The sequence below is a fragment of the Panthera pardus genome, unplaced genomic scaffold, assembly GCF_024362965.1.
Source record: "Panthera pardus isolate Hobbes unplaced genomic scaffold, ASM2436296v1 HiC_scaffold_13, whole genome shotgun sequence".
In the NCBI taxonomy this organism is placed as follows: Eukaryota; Metazoa; Chordata; class Mammalia; order Carnivora; family Felidae; genus Panthera; species Panthera pardus.
Window position 1 is genome coordinate 143,422,537 of NW_026526688.1, and position 25,448 is coordinate 143,447,984.

General features: G+C 37.4%; 1 protein-coding gene across 4 annotated transcripts in view; it reads right to left on the reverse strand.

Annotated features, from left to right (window-relative positions):
* The window catches only part of ART3 (ADP-ribosyltransferase 3 (inactive)), a 141,365-nt gene that overhangs the window by 40,009 nt on the left and 75,908 nt on the right, over positions 1 to 25,448 (reverse strand). Inside the window, exon 1 of one of the 4 annotated variants that reach the window (XM_053901478.1) lies at positions 18,686 to 18,706. The exons of the other annotated variants lie outside the window; for them this stretch is intronic. The gene's annotated coding sequence lies outside the window, so the exon portion shown is untranslated. Of the gene's footprint in view, positions 1 to 18,685; positions 18,707 to 25,448 lie in introns of those variants that run through there. 4 annotated transcript variants of the gene reach the window in all.

Genomic DNA, 25,448 nt, shown 5'->3' on the forward strand with positions numbered 1-25,448 from the left:
AAGCATTATGCTAAGAAGTCAGTTACCAAACTGACTATATGGTATGACTATATGGTATGACCAGACTATATATGGTATGAAAATATTTAAATGACATTCTAGAAAAGGCAAAACTGTTGTGACAAAAAGCAGATCTGTGGGGGAGATCCAACAAGGCAGAGAAGTAGGTTCCCTTGTCCCTCAAACACAGCAGTATGGAGGCCAAAGGACTTTGAATTCCAAGAGTCCAGGCTGCAGACTGACAAAGATGTCTCCAGGGGCCCATGGGGACAACTTGGCAGGCCATAGCTGTGCTGTGTGACTGTGGAATGGAAGAGATAAAACAGGCCAGGTAGGCACAGATGGGAGGGACCCCTTCTGGGGAGAGACAAAAGGAAGAGAAAGAGAGGCTGGGGAAGCACAGGACTGTATCTGGATGAGAGAAAAACCATGGACCAGGACCATGGATCAATCTCTAACTGCGGGGCTTTCTCTGGACTGGGGCCAACTGCCCTGTTCAAGCACCTGGGGAGGAGAGGAGCCAGCCCAGGACTAACTAGTTCAGAGGTGCAGTCCATAGTGGGAGAAAGCAATCCCTTCCCTGGAGTGCTGTGGGAAGAAGGTATATAACCATTTGGAGGACAAACACTGCCTGCTCCCACCAGCCAGAGGCCATATATCAGTGGCACGGAGTGGTATTTCCCCGAAACCAGGACTCATGGAGTGGGAATCTGTAAGACATCAGGGTTTAAATCCCAGCTGAGTGCCAGGGAAGCAAGGAAGTCGTCAGAGTGGGACAGACCACCTGGTTCATGCCTGAAGCATTGCAAGGATGGCCTGAACATAGTGGCTTGGGACACCTGGTCCATAGAAGAGAGAATGGGGTATGGCCATTTTTCTCCCCCTCACCAACAAGGCGGGGCTTCAGGGAACAGAAGGTGGGCCCACAGTGAAGGTGGGACCCACCTACAACAAACCACACCCCTCCGTGCCTGGTACCTGCATATCTACAGGAATGGGATTGATGCTGATGAACCAGACAGCCCATCCTCCAGACCAGCATGGCCACCAGTTCCAAGGCACCCAGAGGTTTTGCATTTCCTGATTTAAGTGTGGGACAATTCATGTTCTGTGTGTGTGTATATATATATATATATATATATATATACACACACACACACATATATATATTATATATACATTATATATATTTAGTTCCCCACCCCTTCTTCCTATTCTCCTTATTTCTTCCCTCCTCTACTCTGGTTATTCTGGCTGTTGGTTTGTTTAAGAAGACATATTTAATCTATTCTCTTTATTTACACCTGTTCTATATCTCCTTCTTTATTTTCCTCTCTCTCACTCTGGATTAAGCCATTTGGTTTCTCTGCCTGGTGAATTTTCATTTCTTTTTCCCCACCCCTGTCATTTCTCTCTTTGTATGGCCTCTTCCATCAACCACTCCCCTACACCATTGTTTTGTTGTAGCTGGTGTTTTTGTTTGTTTGTGTGTTTGTTTTCTTTTCCAGGGCTACTTCTATGAACAAATCAAAGCACACCTGGTTGAGGGTCCAAAACATCACTAGGAGTAGGGAAATAAACCAACAGAGAGCAAGTAACAACTCCAAAAAACAACAACAGAGAGCAAGTAACACATGCCAAAAAACACCTCTTGAAGGGCCAGGCCCTGGACACTGTATAATCCCTCTTTAATACAGTAGTGCTTGCAGGTGCAGGACACATAACAAGCTTTTAAATCACATAAAGGACAGAAAACTAGCCCAAACAATGAAACAGAAGAATTCTCCTCAAAAGAAATTCCAGGAAGAAATGACAGCTAAAAAATTGATCAAAACAGATATACACAATATAACTGAACAAGAATTTAGAATAATAGTCATAAGATTAATCATTGGGCTTGGAAAAAAGCATGTAAGACAGCAGAGAATCTACTGCTTCAGAGATCAAGGAACTAAAAAAATAGTCATGATGAAATTAAAAAATGTTGTAAATGAGGTGCAAAATAAACTAGAGGCAGTAACAGTGAGGACTGAGGAGGAAGCAGGGAGAATAAGTGAAACAGAAGATAAAATTATGGAAAAAGATGAAGCTGAGAAAAAGATAAAAAAAATTCTGGACCACAAGGGAATAATTAGACAACTAAGTGATTCAATGAAATGTAATAATATCCGTATCATAGGAGTTCCAGTAAGAAGAAGAGAGAAAGAAAGGGGTGGAAGGTGTACTTGAACAAATCATAGCTGAGAACTTCCCCAATTTGGGGAAGGAAACAGACACTGAAATCCAGGAGGCACAGAAAACTCCCTTCAGATGTAACAGGAATTGACCTTCTACATGACATATCATAGTGAAACTGGCAAAATACAAAGATAAAGAGAGAATTCTGAAAGCAGCTAGCGACAAATGGGCCTTAACCTACAAGGGTAGACATAAGGGTAGTAGCAGACCTATCTACTGAAACTTGGCAGGCCAGAAAGGAGTGGCAAGAAATTTTCAATGTGCTGAATAGGAAAAATACGCAGCCAAGAATCCTTTATCCAGCAAGCCTGTCATTCAGAAAGGAGGAGAGATAAAGGTTTTCTTAGACAAAAAAAACAAACAAAAAACCTGAAGGAGTTCATCACCACTACACCAGTCCTACAAGAGATCCTAAGGGGGACTCTGTGAGTGTAATGTTGCAAAGACCACAAGGGACCAAAGACATCACTGCAAGCATGAAACCTACAGATAACACAATGACTCTAAATCCGTATCTTTCAATAATAACACTGAATGTAAATGGACAAAATGCTCCAATCAAAAGACACAGGGTATCAGAATTGATTAAAAAACAAGACCCATCTATTTGCTGTCCACAAAAGACCCATTTTAGACCTGAGGACACCTTCAGATTGCAAAGTGAGGGGATGGAGATCTATGATGCTACTGGAAGTCACAAGTAACCTAGAGTAGCCATACTTATATCAGACAAACTAAAGGCTGTAACAAGAGATGAAAAAGGGCATTATATCATAATTACAGGATCTATCCATCAAGAAGAGCTAACAATTATAAATGTCTATGAACCAAGTTCAAGAGCACCCAAATATATAAAACAATTAATAACATAAGCAATCTTATTGGGAAAAATGTGGTAATTGCAGGGGACTTTAATACTCTACTTACAGCAATAGACAGATCATCTATATAGTAAATAAAGAAACAATGGCCCTGAATGATACACTGGACCAGATGGACTTGACAGATATATTCAGAACTTTTCATCCTAAAGCAGAATATACATTCTTCTCAAGCGCACATGGAATATTCTCCAAGATAGATCACATACTAGGTCACAAAACATCCCTCAATAAATATAAAAGAACTGAAATCATACCATGCACATTTTCAGATCACAACGCTATGAAACTTGAAATCAACCACAGGAAAAAGTTTGGAAAGAACATCCTACTAAAGAATGAATGGGTCAACCAGGCAATTAAAGAAGAAATTAAAGAATATATGGAAACAAATTAAAATGAAAACACAACAGCCCAAAACCCAATGGGATGCAGCAAAGGCAGTCCTAAGAGGAAAATACCTTGCAATCCAGGCCTATCTCAAGAAACAAGAAAAATCCCAAATATAAAATCTAACAGCACACCTAAAGGAACTAGAAGCAGAACAACAAAGAAACCTCAAGGTCAGCAGAAGAAGAGAAATAAAGATCAGAGCAGAAATAAACAATATAGAATCCAAAAACACAGAACAGATCAATGAAACTAAAGGCTGGTTTTTTGAAAAAATAAACAAAACTGATAAACCCCTAGCCAGACTTCTCAAAAAGAGAGAGGACCCAAATAGATAAAATCACGAATGAAAATGGATTTATCACAACTAATCCCTCAGAAATACAAGCAATTATCAGCAAATACTATGAAAAATTATATGCCAACAAACTGGACAACCTAGAAGAAATGGACAAATTCCTAGACACCCACATGCTACCAAAACTCAAACGGGAAGAAATAGAAAATTTGAAGAGACCCGTAACTAGTGAAGAAATTGAATTAGTTACCAAAAATCTCCCAACAAATTAGAGTCCTGGGCCAGATGGCTTCCCAGGGGAATTCTACCAGACATTTAAAGCAGAGTTAATACCTATCCTTCTCAAGCTGTTCCAAAAAAACAGAAATGGAAGGAAAAGTCCCAGACTCATTCTATGAAGCCAGCATTACCTTGATTCCCAAACCAGACAGAGACCCCACCAAAAAAGGAGAATTACAGGCCAATATTCCTGATGAACATGGATGCAAAAATTCTCAACAAGATACTAGCAAATCGAATTCAACAACATATAAAAGGTATTATTCACCATGATCAAGTGGGATTCATTCCTGGGCTGTAGGGCTGGTTCAATATTCACAAATCTATGTGACCTATCACATTAATAAAAGAAAGGATGGGAACCATATGATCCTATCAATAGATGCAGAAAAAGCATTTGACAAAACACGGCATCCTTTCTTAATAATAAAAACCCTCAAGAAAGTCGAGATAGAAGAAACATACCTAAACATCATGAAAGCCATTTATATGAAATGAGCCACAGCTAATATCCTCAATAGAAAAAAACTGAGAGCTTTCCGCCCGAGACCAGGAACACGATAGGGATGTCCACTCTCACCACCATTGTTTAACATAGTGTTGGAAGTCCTAGCATCAGCAATCACATAACAAAATGAAATAAAAGGCATCAAAATTGGCAAAGAAACCAAACTTTCACTTTTTGCAGACAACATGATATTCATCAAAAAACCAAAAGACTCCACCAAAAGGCTGCTAGAACTGATACACTAATTCAGCAAAGTTGTACAGCAAAGTTGTACAAAATCAATGTACAGAAACCGGTTACATTTCTATACACCAATAATGAAGCAAAAGCAAGACAAATCAAGAAATGCATCCCATTTACAATTGCACCAAGAACCATAAAATACCTAGGAATAAACCTAACCAAAGATGTAAAAGATCCATATACTGAAAACAATAGAAAACTTATGAAGGAAATAATTGAAGAAGACACAAAGAAATGGGAAAACATTCCATGCTCATGGATTGGAAGAATAAATATTCAAATGTCAATACTACCCAAAGCAATCTACACATTAATGCAATCCCAATCAAAATTGCACTGGCATTCTTCTCAAAGCTAGGACAAACAATCCTAAAATTTGTATGGAACCACAAAAGACCCCAAATAGCCAAAGCAATATTGAAAAATAAAAGCAGGGGCCCCTGTGTGGCTCAGCTGGTTAAGCATCCGACTTTAGCTCATGTCATGATCTCACGGTTTGTTGAGTTTGAGCCCCGCATCAGGCTCTGTGCTGACAGCTCAGAACCTGGAGCCTGCTTCAGATTCTGTGTCTCCTTCACTCTCTGCCCCTCCCCCACTCACCCTCTGTCTCTAATATGAATAAACATTAAAAAAAAAAAAAAAAAGAAGAAAACCAAAGAGGGAGGCATCAGAATCCCAGACTTCAGCCTCTACTACAAAGCTGTAATCATCAAGACAGCATGGTATTGGCACAAAAACAGACACATAGACCAGTGGGATAGAATAGAGAACCAAGAAGACCAGTGGGATAGAATAGAGAACCAAGAATTGGACCCACAAATGTATGGCCAACTAATCTTTGACAAAGCAGGAAACAGTATCCAATGGAAAAAAAGACAGTCTCCTTAGCAAATGGTGCTGAAAGAACTGGACGGCAACAAGCAGAAGAATGAAACTGTACCACTTTCTTACACCGTATACAAAAATAAACTCAAAATGGATGAAAGACCTTAATGTGAGATAGGAAACCATCAAAACCCTAGAGAAGAAAACACGCAACAACCTCTTTGACCTCAGCTGCAGCAATTTCTTGCTTGACACATCTCCAAAACAAGGGAATTAAAAGCAAAAATGAACTACTGGGATCTCATTAAAAAAAAAAAAAAAAAAAAAGCTTCTGCACTGCAAAGGAAACAATCAACAAAACTAAAAGGCAACCGATGGAATGGGAAAAGATATTTGTGAATGACATATAGGATAAAGAGTATCCAAAATCTATAAAGGAATCACCAAACTCAACACCCGAAAAACAAATAATCCAGTGAAGAAATGGAAAGACATGAATAGACACTTCTCCAAAGAAGACATCCAGATGGCCAACAGACACATGAAAAGATGATCAATGTCACTCATCATCAGGGAAACACAAATCAAAACCACATTCAGATACCACCTCATACTGGTCAGAGTGGCTAAAATTAAGTCGAGAAACAACAGATGCTGGTGAGGATGTGGAGAAATGGGAATCCTCTTGCACTGTCAGTGGGAATGCAAACTGGTGCAGCCACTCTGGAAAACAGTGTGGAGGTTCCTCAAAAAAATAAAAACAGAATTACCCTATGACCCAGCAATAGCACTACTAGGAATTTATCCAAAGGATACAGAAGGGCTGATTCATAGGGGCACATGTACCGCAATGTTTCTAGCAGTGCTTTCAACAATAGCCAAATTATGAAAAGAGCCTAAATGTCCTTCAACTGATGAACAGATAAAGAAGATACGGTTTAGATATACAATGAAATACTACTTGGCAATGAGAAAGAATGAAATAATGTCACTTGCAGCAACATGGATGGAACTGGAAGGTATTATGCTAAGTGAAGTAAGTCAGAGAAAGACAGATATCATATGTTTTCACCCACATGTGGATCTTGAGAAACTTAACAGAAGATCATGGGGGAAGGGAAGGGAAAAAAATCGTTACAAATAGAGAGGGAGGGAGGCAAACCTTAAGAGACTCTTAAATACAGAGAATAAACTGAGCATGGATGAGGGCTGGGGAGAGGGGAAAATCGGTGATGGGCATTGAGGAGGGCACTTGTTGGGATGAGCACTGGGTGTTGTATGTAAGTGCTGAACCATGGGAATCTACCTCAAAAGCCAAGGGCACACATTACACACTGTATGTTAGCCAATTTGACAAAAAAATTGTATTAAAAAAAAAAAGATCTGTGATTGCCAGGGACCTGGATGGAGGGAGAAGACTACAAGGGGCATGAGAGAACTTTTGGGGGGGGGTAAAGAAATGTTTTATATCATGATTGTTTTAGTGGTTACTTGATGATATAAATTTATCAAAAGTCAGAGAGTTGTACACTTAGAATATATAAATTTGTATAAATCATACCTAAATGCAACTGATTTTTAAAAATAGACAACAATAGGGGCACGTGGGTGGCTCAGTCGGTTAAGCATCTGACTCTTGATTTCAGCTCAGGTTATGATCTGACCATATGTAAGATCAAGCCCCGCACTGGGTCTGCACTGACAGCATGGATGGAGCCTGCTTGGGATTCTCTCTCTCTCAAAATTAATAAACATTTTTTAAAAATAAAAATAACAAATTCTTTTTTTTTTTTAATTTTTTTTAACGTTTATTTATTTTTGAGACAGAGAGAGACAGAGCATGAACAGGGGAGGGTCAGAGAGAGGGAGACACAGAATCGGAAACAGGCTCCAGGCTCCAAGCTGTCAGCACAGAGCCCGACGCGGGGCTTGAACTCACGGACCGTGAGATCATGACCTGAGCCGAAGTCGGCCGCTCAACCGACTGAGCCACCCAGGCGCCCCAATAACAAATTCTTTCATATTCCTTGGAATGTCTTTGGTACCCCATGAGTTATTTGTATCCCAATTTGAAAACTACTACTGGAAAGCATCTGTAATATTGTAATGGCCCACTGATGAGGCTGAAAGGAGCTCAGGGTTGTGATCAGATAATGCAAAGTATATGTATGTGTATTAGAGACTGGAGGCCAAGCTGGGACATTACAGCAGTAAAGGCAAATTACCATCATCCAAAGAAAAACAAGCAGGATCAGATGCCTCAGTGCAGGCCAGTAACCACTAGAGGTCAGCACCAGAACAAGTACCTTTCTTCCAATGGCAGGATTTTAAATTGCTCTTAGGAAGGACAGAAGGGGAGGAAAAAATTCTAAATTGAACTAAATATTTACTCAAAGAAGACTATTTCAACTTATAAATGACTAAGTTTTAATTGGTAATATTAACGTTTTTACCATTAGTGGACACAAGGGTTTGTGAATTAAGTTGAGTTCCAATACAGAGAAATATGGTTTGGTTTCCTTGTTGCATATGGTTCCCCCTCTACATTGTTGGCACTCTTCTGTTAGGGGAAACTGTTGTCTGTTCTCTGCTAGCTCTAGTGGTTAGGCTGGTCTCTAGCACTGGTGACATTTAATTTCTGGTTCAGTACTAAGTATTTTCTATCGCTTTGGGGGCCCAGTTGGCATTGAGTATTCTAAAGAACAATTTCTTTAATTTCTTTAAATTATTACTTTATTTCCTTTATTATTATTTATTTCTTTAAATTATTCTTTAAATTATTACTCATCTATTACCACAGATGAGTTTCCTTGGCTTTGTTGGGCATCTTCCTACAGAAAATTATAACTGGTTTGTGCTGTTACCTTAACTAGGCCCAAAGGCAAACCTAGGAATTAGGAATTCCATCACAATAACCTTGATTTTGTAGAAAACTGGAAAGGAATCTTTGTTCTCAACATATTCTGCTACTTTGGTGTTTCCAAATTACTGCTTGGGTGGTTCCACGTTAGACTTGGTGCTTTTCTAAGAGACCTTGAAAATGGTCCAAAGAGACCATCTGCCTCTGGTTCAAAGAGAGGCAATCCCTGCTGTTCAAGGATTCCTTGAAACTTATCATGTTATTTCTTAAACTACATCAACCGTTTCCAGGGTTTCAGTCCAGAGAAGCCAAGACACAGGAGTCTAATCTTGACTCCTTTTCTTTTTGCTTGGGAACCAACTCTTCTAATCCCAATATTAGTTAGGGGTACTTCTTAATAGGCTATTTCCTCCTCTATCCTATGAACCTCCTTTTTCTGGCATTATCTACTTACTCCTTCTCTTGGACTACTATTAATGACTTAATCTTAAAGATGAATTGAGTGGAATACAGAGATAACAAACTTTATAGAATCTACTTAGTATTTTAAAAATAATTCAGAATATTACCCCTATAACATACAACATATAATGATTACAGTGTAATATTTAGAGACACTACTCTCTTGGTAGATTTTAAGCCTCTAGGCTTTAATTCTCAACTTTTTTTCTCCCACAGTGAGAAACACATTCTTATCAAGGACAATGGGTTTCTATGGCAATGATTTCAAAGTGTGTATGTATATGTGTGGAGTAAGTTATATTAGAGTGCAAGAGGTGTAACTTCAGAAACTTCTCATATGTCCCTCATTATATATGTCATCAGCATATCTTTGCATCTCCTATAATACTTACGTCTTTCACACTGTGAGCACTTCATAAATATTTATGAAATGAACAAAGAGAAGGATGGAAAGAGGGAGTAAAGAAGGCCAGTAGCCTCACTAGGCTTAAATTTCCAGGACAAACATTAGCAGAACAGTATCAGAATCCTCAGTTACCAGAGGCAACAATTTAGTCTTTCCAACTAGATCTAATGTGTCTACTACCTTGGGAAGAAATTAATAAGAACTTTCAGCAAAAGTGGTAAGGTGTCCTATTTCTGCTCACCTGGATTTATAATCTTGGCCTCACTGAACAATTAGAACTACCACTGGAAAGCATATCCCTCTATGACTCAGCAATCTTGTACTATTGGAACATGTTACACAAACTCAGTCACAAATTCACAAACAACACTATATGCCAAACCATGGAGTTCAATGTCAATGCTCTAATATTTGTAAACTAACTTTATTTTCTTCACCACTGTGACAGAAGTGTTTGTAAGTGGGAAGCGCTAAGTCATCACGAGTATTTTCCTATGTGCTGATGCTGAATGGAGGCTAAAGCCTAGTGAATTGTGACCGCTCTTAGCTAACCTGCATGGTCTTACAAATCTCTTTTTCAGCCCTGTATTTCACCCTACAAATTTTTTACTACACTGAAATCTAGTCATCTATTAGTTTATTATTTAAATTGGGTAATTTGGCTGGTTTGTCAAGCAATCTAGACAAGAACCACGAAGTCAGCAATTCTCTTTTCTGTGGAGTAAAGCTGCAGAGTCCAATCTATAAATATTCACCACAGAAACAGAACTAAGACTAATGTGGCAAAAATTTTAAAAGCAAACTAGAGAATCATTTTATTAAATAACCCCCAAATGTTCTAGGCAGACACCACTCAACAAATATGAATGACCAATGGTAATTGTTGAGGATTTGGTTTCTCATACACCAATCAGTGACTTGGATAACAGACCACCTCTGAGGAAAAGAAATAGGGCATATGATCATTCTCACTTGCAGTCCATCCTTTCAGAATACTCCAAACTTGCAAACCAAATTCTGGGACAATGGAGTGTAACTGAAACTTCTTACTGAGAACAATGTTAACACTAAGTCAGAAAGAAAACCAAAAACTGAAATAGGACATTAGTAAAATTAGGGGATTCCTTGCACTCACAAAGTACTTAAAAAGAGAAAAGTATAAAAAATCTAGGAACAGAGACTTAAAAAGGAGATGCAAATACACAGCACATAGGAGTCAACATCATCAGAATTCTTCTCTAGACAAGAGCCCAATCTTAAGTGACTGACTGGTTATATGGGCAACTCTAAAGACCGACTTTAGTGGAATTGTCTGTATCCATATAATTCTGCAAAGGCAGTCATTCATTCATTTATTCATTTACTATTAAAAAAAAACCCCACAAAATCTTGAGTTGTCTACTATGGGCCAGACCAGAGCTCAATGTCAATGTTCTAATACTTGTAAATTAACTTCATTTTCTTCACTATTGTGATAGGAATACTTGCAAGTAGGAAGCACTAAGTTATCTGGCATTTTCCTAGGTGCTGGATGGAAACTAATGCCATGTGAATGTGACACCTTTATATCTCACTCTGCTTCAGTAGGGTGACCTGAACCCTAACTGCACAGAAGGTTTATACAAACAATTCATAAATATTTATTGAGAGCTATGGTTAAGTCAGGTGAGGAATCTTAACATTTTTAAGACAGAATTTCTGGCCTCAAGATGTTGTCTGGTGATGGTAATAGATTTAACATGAGGAAGTTTGGGTATCATTATATTGCTAGAAAGGAACAGTCCTGATAAGCAGCACAGTCTCTTTCTTACAAATATATAATTTGGTTTTCCTCTAAAGAATATTGGCTTATAATTACCGTTCTTCTAAATATTTATCTATTTAAAAGTATATATTATCTTAAAATTTTTTATGTAAGTAATACATACAGCTTAAACATTAATTATTTCAGAGGGCTTATACTCCAGGCTCTGTGCTGTCAGCACAGAGCCCGATGTGAGGCTTGAACCCATGAACTGCGAGATCATGACCTGAGCTGAAGTCGGAAGCTTAACCAACTGAGCCACCCAGGCACCCCCATTGTTGTTTTAATTGGCATTCCATGACGACATCTGATGTGGAGCACCTTTTCATATACCTTATTTGCCATCTATGTACCTTCTTTGGTGAAGTATCTTAAGATCTTTGGCCCATTTTTTAATCAGGTTTTTTGTTTTCTTATTGTTGACTTCTAAGAGTTCTTTATATATTTTGAACAACAATTTATTAGATGTGTCTTTGTAAATATTTTCTCTCAGTCTGTGGCTTGTCTTCTCATTCTCTAACACTGTATCTCACAGAGAAGTTGTGGGGTTTTAAAATTTTTAATTTTTTTAAATTTACATCCAAATTAGTTAGCATATAGTGCAGCAATGATTTCAGGAGTAGATTCCTTAGTGCCCCTTACCCATTTAGCCCATCCCCCCTCCCAAAACCCCTCCAGTAACCCTCTGTTTGTTCTCCTTATTTATGAGTCTCTTATGTTTTGTCCCCCTCCCTGTTTTTATATTATTTGTTTCCCTTCCCTTATGTTCATCTGTTTTGTCTCTTAAAGTCCTCATATGAGTGAAGTCATATGATTTTTGTCTTTCTCTGCCTAATTTCACTTAGCATAATACCCTCCAGTTCCATCCACCTAGTTGCAAATGTCAAGATTTCATTCTTTTTGATTGCTGAGTAATACTCCATTGTATATATATATACCACATCTTCTTTATCCATTCATCCATTGATGGACATTTGGGCTCTTTCCATACTTTGGCTATTGTTGACAGTGCTGCTATAAACATGGGGGTGTATGTGTCCCTTCAAACCAGCACACCTGTATCCCATGGATAAATGCCTAGTAGTGCAATTGCTGGGTTGTAGGTTAGTTCTATTTTTAGTTTTTTGAGGAACCTCCATACTCCTTTCCAGAGTGGCTGTACCAGCTTGCATTCCCACCAACAATGCAAAAAAGATCTTCTTTCTCTGCATCCTCGCCAGCATCTGTTGTTGCCTGAGATGTTAATGTCAGCCATTATGACAGGTGTAAGGTGGTATCTCATTTGTGGTTTTGATTTGTATTTCCCTGATGATGGGTGATGTTGAGCATTTTATCATGCATCAGTTGGCCATCTGGATGTCTTCTTTGGAGAAGTGTCTATTCATGTCTTTTGTCCATTTCTTCACTGGATTGTTTGTTTTTTGGGTGTTGAGGTTGTAAGTTCTTTATAGATTTTGGATACTAACCCTTTATCTGATGTGTCATTTGCAAGTATCTTCTCCCATTCTGTCGGTTGCCTTTTAGTTTTGCTGATTGTTTCCTTCACTGTGCAGAAGCTTTTTATTTTGATGAGGTCCCAGTAGTTCATTTTTGCTTTTGTTTCCCTTGCCTCCGGAAACGTGTTGAGTAGGAAGTTGATGCAGCCAAGATCAAAGAGGTTTTTGCCTGCTTTCTCCTTGAGGATTTTGATGGCTTCCTGTCTTACATTTAGGTCTTTCATCCATTTTGAGTTATTTTTGTGTATGGTGTAAGAAAGTGGTCCAGGTTCATTCTGCATGTTGCTGTCCAGTTTTCTTAGCACCACTTGCTGAAGAAACTGTCTTTATTCCACTGGATATTCTTTCCTGCTTTGTCAAAGATTAGTTTGCCATGTGGGTTTTTTTTTTTTTTTACATTTATTTATTTTGAGAGAGAGAGAGAGCAAGCAAGCATGTGCAAGCCAGAAAGGGGCAGGGGAAGAGAGAGAGAGAGAGAGAGAGAGAGAGAGAGAGAGAGAGAGAGAGAGAGAGAGAGAGAATATGAGAGAATGAGAATATCCCAAGCAGGCTCCACGTTCAGTGTGGAATCCAACACAGGGATCAATCTCATGAACCATGAGATTGTAACCTGAGGTGAAATCAAAGGTTGGACACCCAGCCAACTGAGCCACCCAGGTGTCCCACAGAGAAATTGTTGTTAATTTTAATGAAGTCCAGCTTATTACTTATTTCTTTCAAGGGTTGTACTTCAGTGTTGTATCTAAAAAGTCATCACCATACTCAAAGTCATCTGGACTTTCTCATATGTTATCTTCTAGAATGTCTTTTATAATTATCTAATTTATATAACTAAAACTATACAGTTACATGGCTTATCTTTTAGAATTTTGCATTTTACATTTAGGTTTATGATCCATCTTGAGTTAATTTTTGTGAATGGTGTCAGGTCTGTGACTAGATTCATTCTTTTGCATGTGGATGTCCAGTTGTTCCAGCACCATATCTTAAAAAGATTATTTTAGGGGCGCCTGGGTGGCTCAGTCGGTTAAGCAGCCGACTTCGGCTCAGGTCATGATCTCACGGTCCGTGAGTTCAAGCCCCACGTTGGGCTCTGTGCTGACAGCTCAGAGCCTGGAGCCTGTTTCCGACTCTGTGTCTCCCTCTCTCTGACCCTCCCCCATTCATGCTCTGTCTTTCTCTGTCTCAAAAATAAATAAACGTTAAAAAAAAATTTTTAAAAAAAGATTATTTTACCTAAATTCAATTAGAACTGAAATTATTCTCCTTCTCGTTGTCATTTTTCTTAATTTAAACTTAGTTACTTAACATACAGTGCACTATTTAAGGAATAGAATGCAGCAATTCATGACTTACATACAACACCCAGTGCTCATCAAAACAAGTGCCCTTTTTAATAACCACCACCCACATAGCTCATCTCCAACCACCTCCATCAACCTTCTGTTCTCTATTGTTAAGAGTCTCCTGTGGTTTGTTTCCCTCTCTTCTTTTACCCTCCTTCCCATGTGTTCATCTGTTTTGTTTCTGAAATTCCACATGAATGAAATCATTTGGTATTTGTCTTTCTCTGACTTATTTTGCTTAGTATAGTACACACTAGCTCCATCCATGTTATTGCAAATTACAAGATTTCATTCTTTTTGATGGCTAAGTAATATGCTACTTTGTGGGGGAGCATTTGGGCTCTCTCCATAGTTTGGCTACTGTTGATAACACCACTATAAACATTGGCATGGTTTTAAACTAGTTTTCAAGTGTAGTTTCATAATACACTTAGTTTTCCTATTTTTTGTGTTCCCCAAGTCTCCAAATAGTTAATGATAAACATGTAACTACTTAGATATTTACTGGGAAATTTTCTAAGGAATACATGCAGCAATTCCAAGGCACTGTATTTTAAGTCATTTCTCTAGTGTTTGCAACAGAATGCAGCATTTTTCATATTTTCTCTTCTCTTTTTGTGAATATTGCCTAACTACATCATATATTTCATTTGTACTCATTCCTCTCCCCACTACTCTCAGTTTAAAACAGTATAAGGTACACAGAATGAGTTTGAGATACATTTATGAAGGATTTAATAAATGATACTTTTAATCCTGTATGAATTATATCCAGAATCTAATATATATTAATGATTTCAGAAAGTTTTTATCATGATTCATTCATTTAACCAACTTATCCTAAATGTTTACTGAGGACCTGCTATAGGTTAAATACTATTCTAGGTGTTGGGATGTATCAATGAAGAAAACAAAGATCTCTGCCTTCAGGAAACCTATGTCTAGCAAGCAGTGGAAGAAAGGGAGGGAAGCAAGTGAAAACGAAAATAAATTAGCCGTTACATAGTGAAGAGAGATGAAGCATACCAGAGTAAGTCAGATTGGAAGTGTGAAGTGTGGGAAGGGGCAGGTTGTAGTATTAAATAGTGGCCAAGGAAGGCCTCACTGAGAGAGGGTAAGATATAAGCATATACTTGAAGGAGATGAAGGAGTCAGCCAAGTGGTTATCTGTACCAAAGCAATCTTTACAGAGAAAATAGCTAGAACTGCATTGTCCAATAACATCTATGGCTACTGAGAACTTAAAATGTTCTCAGTGACTAAGTGACTTAGTGACTAAGGAACTAAATTTTTATTGTATTTCATTTTATTTAAGTTTTTAAAATGATATTTGATTTATTCAAAAAAATCTTAAGTATGTGTGCAACAATTCAAGTATGTGAGTCTGTTTCAACTATAAATTTTATAAAATCTAAATAAAGATCAAATATCTGATAAAAATTCAGCACCCAAATGAGATGTGCTAGAACAGTGTAAGATATTCAGATTTCAAACACATAGTAAGAAAAATATAAAACATCTTATTTAGATATATTGGGTTAAATAAGTTATACTAATAAAATTAATTTCATTTGTTTATTTTTACCTTTTTTAGTATTGCTACTGGAAAATTTTAAATTACACATGTGAATTGCTTCACATTTCTTTTGAACAACACTGAGCTAGAACAAGAAGCCTTCCTGCTAGGTCTGAAGAAAACCAAGACAGCTCAAAAGTAAACGTTGCTGAACTGAGTGAGTGAATAATATAGCATAAGATGAGGTCAGAGAGGTGCAGGTCTTCTTAAACCTTTCAAACCTTTCTCTGATAACAATGACAGTGACTGAAAATGCAAGGTTGGAGGCAGAATTGACACTTGAAACCAGGTGTCAGAAATTTCTAGAAAACCATTTTGTGTCCCTATCATGCCGATGCACTGTAACATGACATAAAGGACAATGGTGAGAAGAAAGGGGTAACAGTCAAGCCTTATTAAAATCTTGGCGGTGAGCAGGACTGGACAGCTTTCAACAAGTAGGTTAACCCAGTCCCCATGGTCCCAGACCCATAGAGACAGAGACTCTAGTAGTGTCAGGTCAGACCTAGTCCACCGTTCCTTCATTCTCCACATCATTATCTCCTTTCATCCAAGGCTGCTTCTCCTCAACTAGGAAACAGCTCTTTGTATTTCCTTTCTTATACCATATTAATCACCATCATCTATGCAATAGCTGTATGTATTTTTGTTAATATTTTATTTTTCTAAAGCAGTTGGAAACAATAACTATATTTTCCTGTTCATTTTTCTCCATATGATACAAAATTTATTAATTAACATAGATCTGGGGATGAAAAAAAAGGCTTCTAAGTGGGATTAAAAATATGCTATTTTCATTCATTCAGCAACTGTAAAATGTCCAAAATTGCATGCAACCCTGTGGATTAAGAAAACAAAACAAGGATAGGGGCACCTGGTGGCTCAGTCAGTTAAGAATCCAACCCTTGGTTTTGGCTCAGATCATGAGCTCATGGTTTGTGACATCAAGCACTGGTCAGGCACAGGGCTGATAGGTTGAAACCTGCTTGGAATTCTCTCTCTCCCTCTCTCTCTCTCTGCCCCTACCCTGCTCGTGCACATGCTTGTGCATGCAAACTCTCTCAAAATTAGTAAGTAAACATTTTTTTAAAAAGGAATACAAAGCAAGAGTAAACAGGATCTGATTTACTAACCGGAAAGGCCATGTGGATGTTATGCCTTCTAAGTAAGAGAGCGGAAAAAAGGAATTTTTATTTTTGCCCTGTACATTTCATTTTTAAATGCATAAAGAACACTATTAAAAAGGTGAGCATTTTATATAACATGAAGGACAGAGCAACATTCTGTTCCTGGGCCTGACTAATGTTGTATTCAAGAGTTTAGTTATTAACTCTTTTCCCAAAGCTGGAAACCCCCATGAAGTAATTAGTTAGAACACCATTCAAACTCAAAAGAAAACTGAAGATATTTAATGCTTGCTAATTTAAGCTTACTCCTTTCTAGAACAAGAAATCTTTCCTTTAAAAAAAAAAAGGGGGAAGCAAAACTAAAAGGGGTAGTTCCTTTTGTAGATGGAAAGGAGTTGATTACATAAATGAGTCTGGTAGCTTTCTTACATGTGTCTCTTTATCCATAATTGCTTTCTCTTCTGAAAGAAGTGAGTTCCTATTTACTCCTAACCCAAATACCAAATACAAATGCTCTTTTGTTAGCTTTTACATAAAACTGTCAAAGGGCTGGGGTGTCTAGGTCGTTCAGCTGGTTAAGTAATCTTATGGCCTGTGAGTCTGAGCCCTGCATCAGGCTCTGTGCTGACAGCTCAGAGCCTGGAGCCTGCTTCAGATTCTGTGTCTCCCTCTCTCTCTGCCACTCCCCAGCTTGCACTGTCTCTTCTCTCTCTCTCAAAAATAAACATTAAAAAAATGTTTTAAAGTCATATTTCTAAAGCTTCTCCAAGTCCTAAATCATAATCCATCTCTAGAGAATCTCTCTAGAGATTCTAGAGAAATCATAATCCATTCATATTTCTAAAGCTTCTCCAAGTCCTAAATCATAATCCATTCACCAACTCTAAATTAAACTGCAGCAAGAAAATAAGTTGCCACCCACTCCCTACCCCCACCCATCCCCACCACCCCTAACCAAAGTTATTACACATCACGGTTTCAGAATAGCATCCTACATTCTTTGTATTCATTCAAATGACTATTTAACTGAGAAACAACTGGAAGAGAGGTATGGAACATAACTCTTTGACTGTTAAGTTGGCATATTCAGTTATCCTCTCTCGCTGGGGTAGTATTAAAAGTTCGGCACCAGAGAGAGATGACAGACAAACAAAAAATTTAAAAAGGGGGGTGGGTAGGAAGGAAGGGACAGGTGATAGAAAGGTAGGTACATGGGGCACAGTCTCTTTCCTTTTCCTATGTAATTTTACATGGCAGAGGCAATTAAGGTAATTATTATGAGCACCCTATAGTCAATTCTAAATTATGTTTTATACAGAGGTAAACATATTCCATATATAAGCAATCCAATGGTGGGTAATTCAAAATTAATTTGTTTTTGGAATATTATTTCAGTTGGGGGAAGTAGTGGTATCTAGAAAATAATCTTTACATCTGCGATTGGCTTATGACTTAATAATCTAGGAACCCATAATACTTTAAAATAAGGAACTATCCTGTCAAGACAAGATCTCCATAGTCTCTGTCCCAAATCCTGCTTCTAACTCCATTCTCTGTATGAATACCATCACATTTCAAACTAATGCACGGTCTCAACACAGTTGCTGGGTTTTCTGTTTTTGTTTTATATCTGTAGACACCCTTGTTGTTTCACACTGTCTACACCACTCTGGGGTGGATAGTTAATTGAGATTTTTTTATTTAAGACACTTCCCTTCTTAATTTCTGTAGGATTTGAATTAAGACTCTTCTTGCACAGGCATACCTCAGAGATATGACAGGTTCAGCTCCAGACAACCGCAATAAAACAAACTGTTGCAAAGAAGTGAGTCAAATAAATTTTTCAGTTTCCCAGTGCATATGAAAAATATGGTTACACTCTACTATAGTCACTGTAGTCTATTAAGTGTAAAATAGCATTATGTCTTAAAACTCAATGTACATACCTTAATTAAAAGATACTTTGTGGCTAAAAGAATGTCAAGTATCATCTGAGCTTTTAAAAGAAAGTCATAACCTTTTTGCTGGCAGAGGATCTTGCCTCTATGTCGATGGCTGCTGATCAGGGTGGTAGTTGCTGAAGGTTGGGGTAGCTGTAGCAATTTCTTAAAATAAGACAACAATAAAGTTTGCTGCATCAATGAACTCTTCCTTTCATCAACAATTTCTCTGTAACATCTGATGCTGTCTGAGAACATTTTACCCACAGCAGAACTTCTTTCAAAATTGGGGTCAACTGCGTTGGTGGTATAGTGGTTAGCACAGCTGCCTTCCAAAATTGGGGTCAAAGCTATCAAACCCTGTGGCTGCTATATTAACTCAGTTTATGTAATATTCTAATATTTTAATATTCTATGGAAGTCCTGAATCACTACATGGTACACTTGAAACTAATATTACACTGTATGTTAACTAGAATTTAAGTAAAAACTTAAAAAATATTCAGTAAACCACTTTGAATTTTTTTTAATTTGTAATATTTTTTATTTTAGAGAGAGTGCATGCAAGTGGGGGAGAGGGAGAGAGAAAGACGGAGAGAATCTTACGCATGTTCCAGGCTCAGTGCAGAGCCTGACGTTGGGCTCAATCCCACAACCCCGGGATCATGACCTGAGCCAGAATCAAGAGTCAGACACTCAACCAACTGAGCCACCCAGGCGCCCCTTCAGTAAACCATTTTGTAAACAGATGTGCTGTCACCGAGGCTTTGTTGTTTTATTTATTGTACAGGGCACAAACTAAGTACATTTAGCATAGTTCGTAAAAGCCCTAGGTTTTTGGAATGGTAAAAATGAGCACTGGCTTCAACTTAAAATCACCAGCTGCATCAGCCCCTAACAAGAGTCAGCCTGTCCACTGAAGCTTTGAAACCAGGTATTGACTTCTCTCTAGCTATGAAAGTCACAGATGGCATCTTATTCCAATAGAAGGCTATTTTGTCTATACTGAAACTCTGTTTAGTGTAGCCATTTTCATTAATTGTCACAGCTAGCCCTTCCAAATAACTTGCCGCAGCTTCTACATCAGCACTTGCTGGTTAAATCTCATAAACCAACATGCTAGCTTCAAACACGTCCTTGCAACTCCCTCACCTCTTTCAACCTTCACAGAATTGAAGAGAATTAAAGCCTTGCTCTGGATTAAGCTTTGGCTTAAAATGTTGTAGCTGGTTTGATCTTCTATCCAGACCACTAAAATTTTCTCCATATCAGCAATAAGGCTATTTCACTTTCTTATCATTCATATGTTCACTATACTAACACTTTTAATTTCCTTCAAGAACTTTTTCTCTGCATTTAAAACTTGACTGTTTGATGAAAGAGGTATAGATGTAGCATACCTTGGCTTTCAACATGTTTTCCTCACTAACCTTAATCATTTCTAGCTTTTGATCTAAAATGAGAGATGTGTGACTCTTCTTTTCTCTTGAACACTTAGAGGCCATTGTAGGATTAGCAACTGGCCTGATTTCAATATTCCTCAGGGAATAGGGAGGGAGAGGGAGAAAAATAGAACAGTGGAGCAGTCAGAACACATACAACATGTATTAAGTTCACCATCTTATATAGGCACAACTCATGACCCCCAAAATAATTACAACAGTAACATCAATCACTGATCACAGATCACAATAACAAATATAATAATGAAAAAAGTTTGAAATATTACAAGAATTACCAAAATGTTACACAACACAAAATTAGCAAATGTTGGAAAAAATTGTGCTCAATACAGGGTTACCACAAATCTTCAATCTGCAAAAAAAAAAAAAAAAAAACAAAACAAAAACCCCAACACATTATCTTCAAAGTGCAATACAGTGAAACTCAATAAAATGAAGTACACCTGTATCAAAGACTTAAATAGAATATATGACAAGACTAATAAAATTTGGACATAGATATTTGACTCTAACTCACAGGTCCCCCATGATTTACCTAATGTACCATTTAGCATAACTGATTATTACATATCCTTTATAGCTCAGCATCAGCAGACTGGTTCACTAACCAGAAAGACACCCTTTCCCAATCCAGAAGCACTGCATGAGATTCTGAGGTTTCCTGTTCCTTCATGCCTCCCCATTTGTCCATTGCAAATATCAGGTTTTCCTGAGATCACAGCCATCCTCAAGCTACTCTTCCTTGCCCTAGGACAGATTCAGGTACAGGTCTACAGTGGCTAGTGGCCAGAAAGAGAAAGAAAGGAGAGAGGGAAGTTTCAGCAACACCTTACAACAACTCTGTAAGATGTTATTACTTAATGGCTACGTTCTAAGGTACTCTTGAGCTTGAATTTCAGGTACCTTAGAAATTAACTAGATTTTGTAAGCCAAGAATCACGTAATATATTTATTAAAACTTTACTTGTGTGGCACCTGGGTGGCTCAGTCAGTTAAGCATCCAAATCTTGATTTTGCTCAGGTCATGATCTCACAGCTGTAAGATCGAGCTCTGAGTCGGACTCTGCACTGAGCTTGGAGCTTAATTGGGATTCTCTTTCTCCTCCCTCTTTCTCTGCCCCTCCCTATCTGTGTGCTCTCTCTCCCTCATTAACTAAGTAAACTTAAATAAAAATCACTTCACTTTACCTCACTTACATGTGGAATCCTAAAAAAAAAAAAAAAGAAAAAAAAAAAAAAAACAACCAAGCTCAAAGAGAAATCAGATGGCCAGAGATGGAGGGCTGGGAGGTTGGTGAAATGGAGGAAGGGAGTCAAAAAGTACAAGCTTCCAGTATAAAATGAGTCATGGGATGTAAAACATAGCATGGCAACTATAGTTAATACTGTATTGCATATATGAAAGTTTCTGAGAGTAGATCTTAAAAGCTCTTATCACAAGAAAAAAATGCTATATGTATTGTGACATTCACTAGACTTGTGGTGATCACTTTGCAATACTTACAAATAACAACTCATGCTGTACACCTAAAACTAGTATTGTATGTTAATTATACCTCAACTTAAATATTCATATATATAAATACATCTATACACACAGATACATATACATTTATATGTATCTGTGTGTATATGGAGAGAAAAAAATGTTATATAAGACAATTAGGAGGAATTAGATAAATCAAAGTTCCTGTCCTGGAGGGACCTCTCAAGTTTAACAATTACACTATCATTTTAACATCTATAACCCATAACTCACAGATTTCTTGACTATATCCCCATCAACAACCTTTCTGCTTATTTTATTAGTGTTAGTGCTACATATCCAACTCATATTTAGCTAATGGTTTATTCGGTATCCCTCAACTCTCTTTGTCAGACATGTATAAAAATGTGGTAGTTCTCCAATTCATATTTATGTGGTTTGCTTGTTTTTTTTTAATGTTTATTTATTTAGATATCAAGAGAGAAGGAATGATCAGAGATGTGGGGGGACAGAGAGAGAATCCCAAGCAGGCTCCACGCTGTCAGCACAGAGCCCAATGCAGGGCTCAATCCCATGAACTACGACATAATGACCTGAGCCGAATTCAAGAGTCAGATACTTAACTGAGTGAGACATCCAAGCACCCCTTGCTTGTTTGTTTGTTTTCTTCAAGTAAATTCTCCTACCCTTAATGTTACTGAATTTCACTAAGTCATTTTTTTGTTAATGTCAAAGTCATTTGGTAGTTTAACTGAGATGTCCACACAATTAGGGATTGTCTGAATGTGTAATGGGAGTAAATGGCAAGTAAAAAACATTTATTTTCTTCTGAGGTACCTACAAGGAGAAACATCAAATGAGAAAAATTGAAAATGTAAGCTAAAAGCCACTTAATTCAAGTTTTTAGTTAGAGAAAAACTAACACAGTTTTTCTAAGTTCAAAGGTTCAACTAACAATCTTTTAAACTTAAAACCACAAAATAACCTTTTAAAAATAAATTTTAGACATTTTTTAAAAATCCCATTCCATATTATAATCAATTAAAAAGAAAGAATGAAGAAATAGAAAAAAATTGGGGATGTGAATAAAAATTTGAAATTTTTTTAATGTTTATTTACTTTTGAGACAGAGAGAGAGAAAAAGAGGGGTAAACAGAGGCATGGGCGGGGGAGGAGCAGAGAGGGAGAGGGAGACACAGAATCTGAAGCAGGCTCCAGGCTCTGAGCAGGCACAGAGCCCAACACGGGGCTTGAACTCACAAACCGCAAGATCATGACCTGAGCTGAAGTCAGACGCTTAATCAACTAAGCCACCTAGGCACCCCTAAAAATTTGTAAAGGAGCAAAAGAAAAAGAAGCAGAAAGCTAAAAGAACTCTGGCCTTTGGACTTTCTAAAGCAAATGTCTGCAATTAGCTTTTTCCCCTGCACCGTGAATCCAAAGTCAGGAGAGATCACTATTGCTGCTGTTTACAAATTTTAATTCAAAACTCAAGAAAAAATACCCTAACTATGGAAAGGAAAAATAGAAGTTGCTTCTGCAACAAAGACTACATAGTTGCTATGTTTGTCTATATGTACATAAATAGGAAATTTCTGCTCTTTTTCTCACCTTTTAAATAACTAGTTTCTTTTTTCTTTTTTGTCCCAGATGACAGAAAGAAATGAATTTCTCTAAACAAATGCATCAGTAGTGATTAATTCCTCGAATTATAAAGCTTACTCAGATAACTGTTAATACATGCATTTTATCAACTTTCACTTTCACTGGAAGAATCTTTTCTTCAGAGCAATACACACCTTGTAGAAACATCTAGCTCTAGCAGTTATAAGCAGCTCAGGTTCAGTCTCTACATTAACTGGTAACCAGACTCAAGTAATTCATTCAAACTCCCAAAGTTCCTATCTACAGTACTCCACACATCATAACCTTCCTTCCTTTTAAAGAATACAAACAAAGCCATTGTTACATGGCTACCAAGCTGGGGTTTTTTTAAAGAAATAGGAAACCTCAATATTAACATGAAATGGGCATTCATATTAACTGAAACATTTATGAGAATAGCCAGAACTTCTTGGCTAAATTCTAAAAAAGTTTGATCCTACTTAATTTTATTGTGCAGACTGCACCCATCACTTGTGAGCAATGAACACTTTACAACTGACCCTTGAACAAAGCAGGGATTAGGGGCAATGAATCCCCAGATAGTTGAAAATTCATGTATAACTTTTGATTCCCAAAAAGTTAATAGCCTGCTGTCGGCCAGAAGAATTATTAGTAACATAAACAGTTGATTAACAGATTTTGTATGTTATATGTATTATATATTGTATTCTTAAGCTAGAGAAAAGAAAATGTTAAGAAAATCATATGGAAGAGAAAATATATTTACAGTACTATATTTATCAAAACATATCCACATATCAGTGGACCCATACAGTTCAAACCCTTATTATTCAAGGGTCAGTTGTACTGAGATAGGCTTCTTGTTGGACCATCTCTGATGGGATTCCCTAGTTTCCAACACAACTGCTATCTATACTAGTCAACATGCTGTAAGAAGTTTCTGAAAAGAGAACAAAACCATGCCAAAGCATAGCTCTGAATATCATGGACAAAAACCAAAGTGGGTTGTTATCAATGTTCAATCCTCTGAAGGATTAAAAAAACCTAGTTAACAGAGATTGCCTCAGGAGAGCAAAGACCTGTTTTACTAAGTATGAATTATTTTCATTTTTTTAATTCGATAAAATAGGTATATAACATTTTTCAGTTTCAGGTGTACAACATTCGATATCTTTATGCACTACAAAGTCTAGTTACCATCTATCACCATACAATCGACCCCCTTCACCCATTTCACCAACTCTCCACTCCCTTCCCCTCTGATAAACAACAATCTGTTCTCTGTATCTATGAGTTTGCTTTTGTACTGTTTGCTTTGTTGTTTTGTTGGGAGTTTTTTTTTTTCTTTACATTCTACACAAACGAAATCATATGGTATTTGTTGTCCTTCTGCATCTGACTTAGCACTTGGCATACTACCCTCAATGTTCATTCATGTCTGCAAATGACAACATTTCATTCTTATTTATGGCTCAGTAATATTCCATTATACATATACCACAGCTTCTTCATCCATTCATCTATCAATGGATATTTGGGTTGTTTCCATATCTTGGCTATTGGAAATAATGCTGCAATGAAAACAGGGGTACATATATCCTTTTAAATTAGTCTTTTCACATTCTTTGGATAAACACCCAAAAAGTGGAATAACTGGATCATTTAGTTACATCTATTCTTAATTTTTTGAGGAATCCCCATCCTGTTTCCAAGTAGAAGCTGTACCAATTTACAGTCCCACCACATCCCTTCCAAACTTGTTATTTCTTATCTTTTTGATAACCATCATTCTAACAGGTGTGAAGTACTATCTCATTGTGGTTTTGATTTTCATTTCCCTAATAACTAGTGATGCTGAACATCTTTTCACGTGACTGTTGGCCACCTGTATATCTTCCTTGGAACAACTTCTATTCAGATCTTCTGCCAATTTTGTTATCTGCTAATTTTTTTCCTTGTTGAGTTGTAGGAGTTCTTTATAGATTTCAGATATTAGCCCCTTATTGTGTATATGATCTGCAAAGAACTTTTCCATTTGGTAGGTTGCCTTTTTGTTTTGATGATGGTTTCCTTCATTGTGCAGAAGGTTTTTAGTTGATTTTTGTTTCTCTTGCCTTTGGAGTCAGACCCAACAAACACATCCCTAAAATCAGTGTCAAAAGGCTTACCACCTATGCTTTCTTCTAGGAATTTT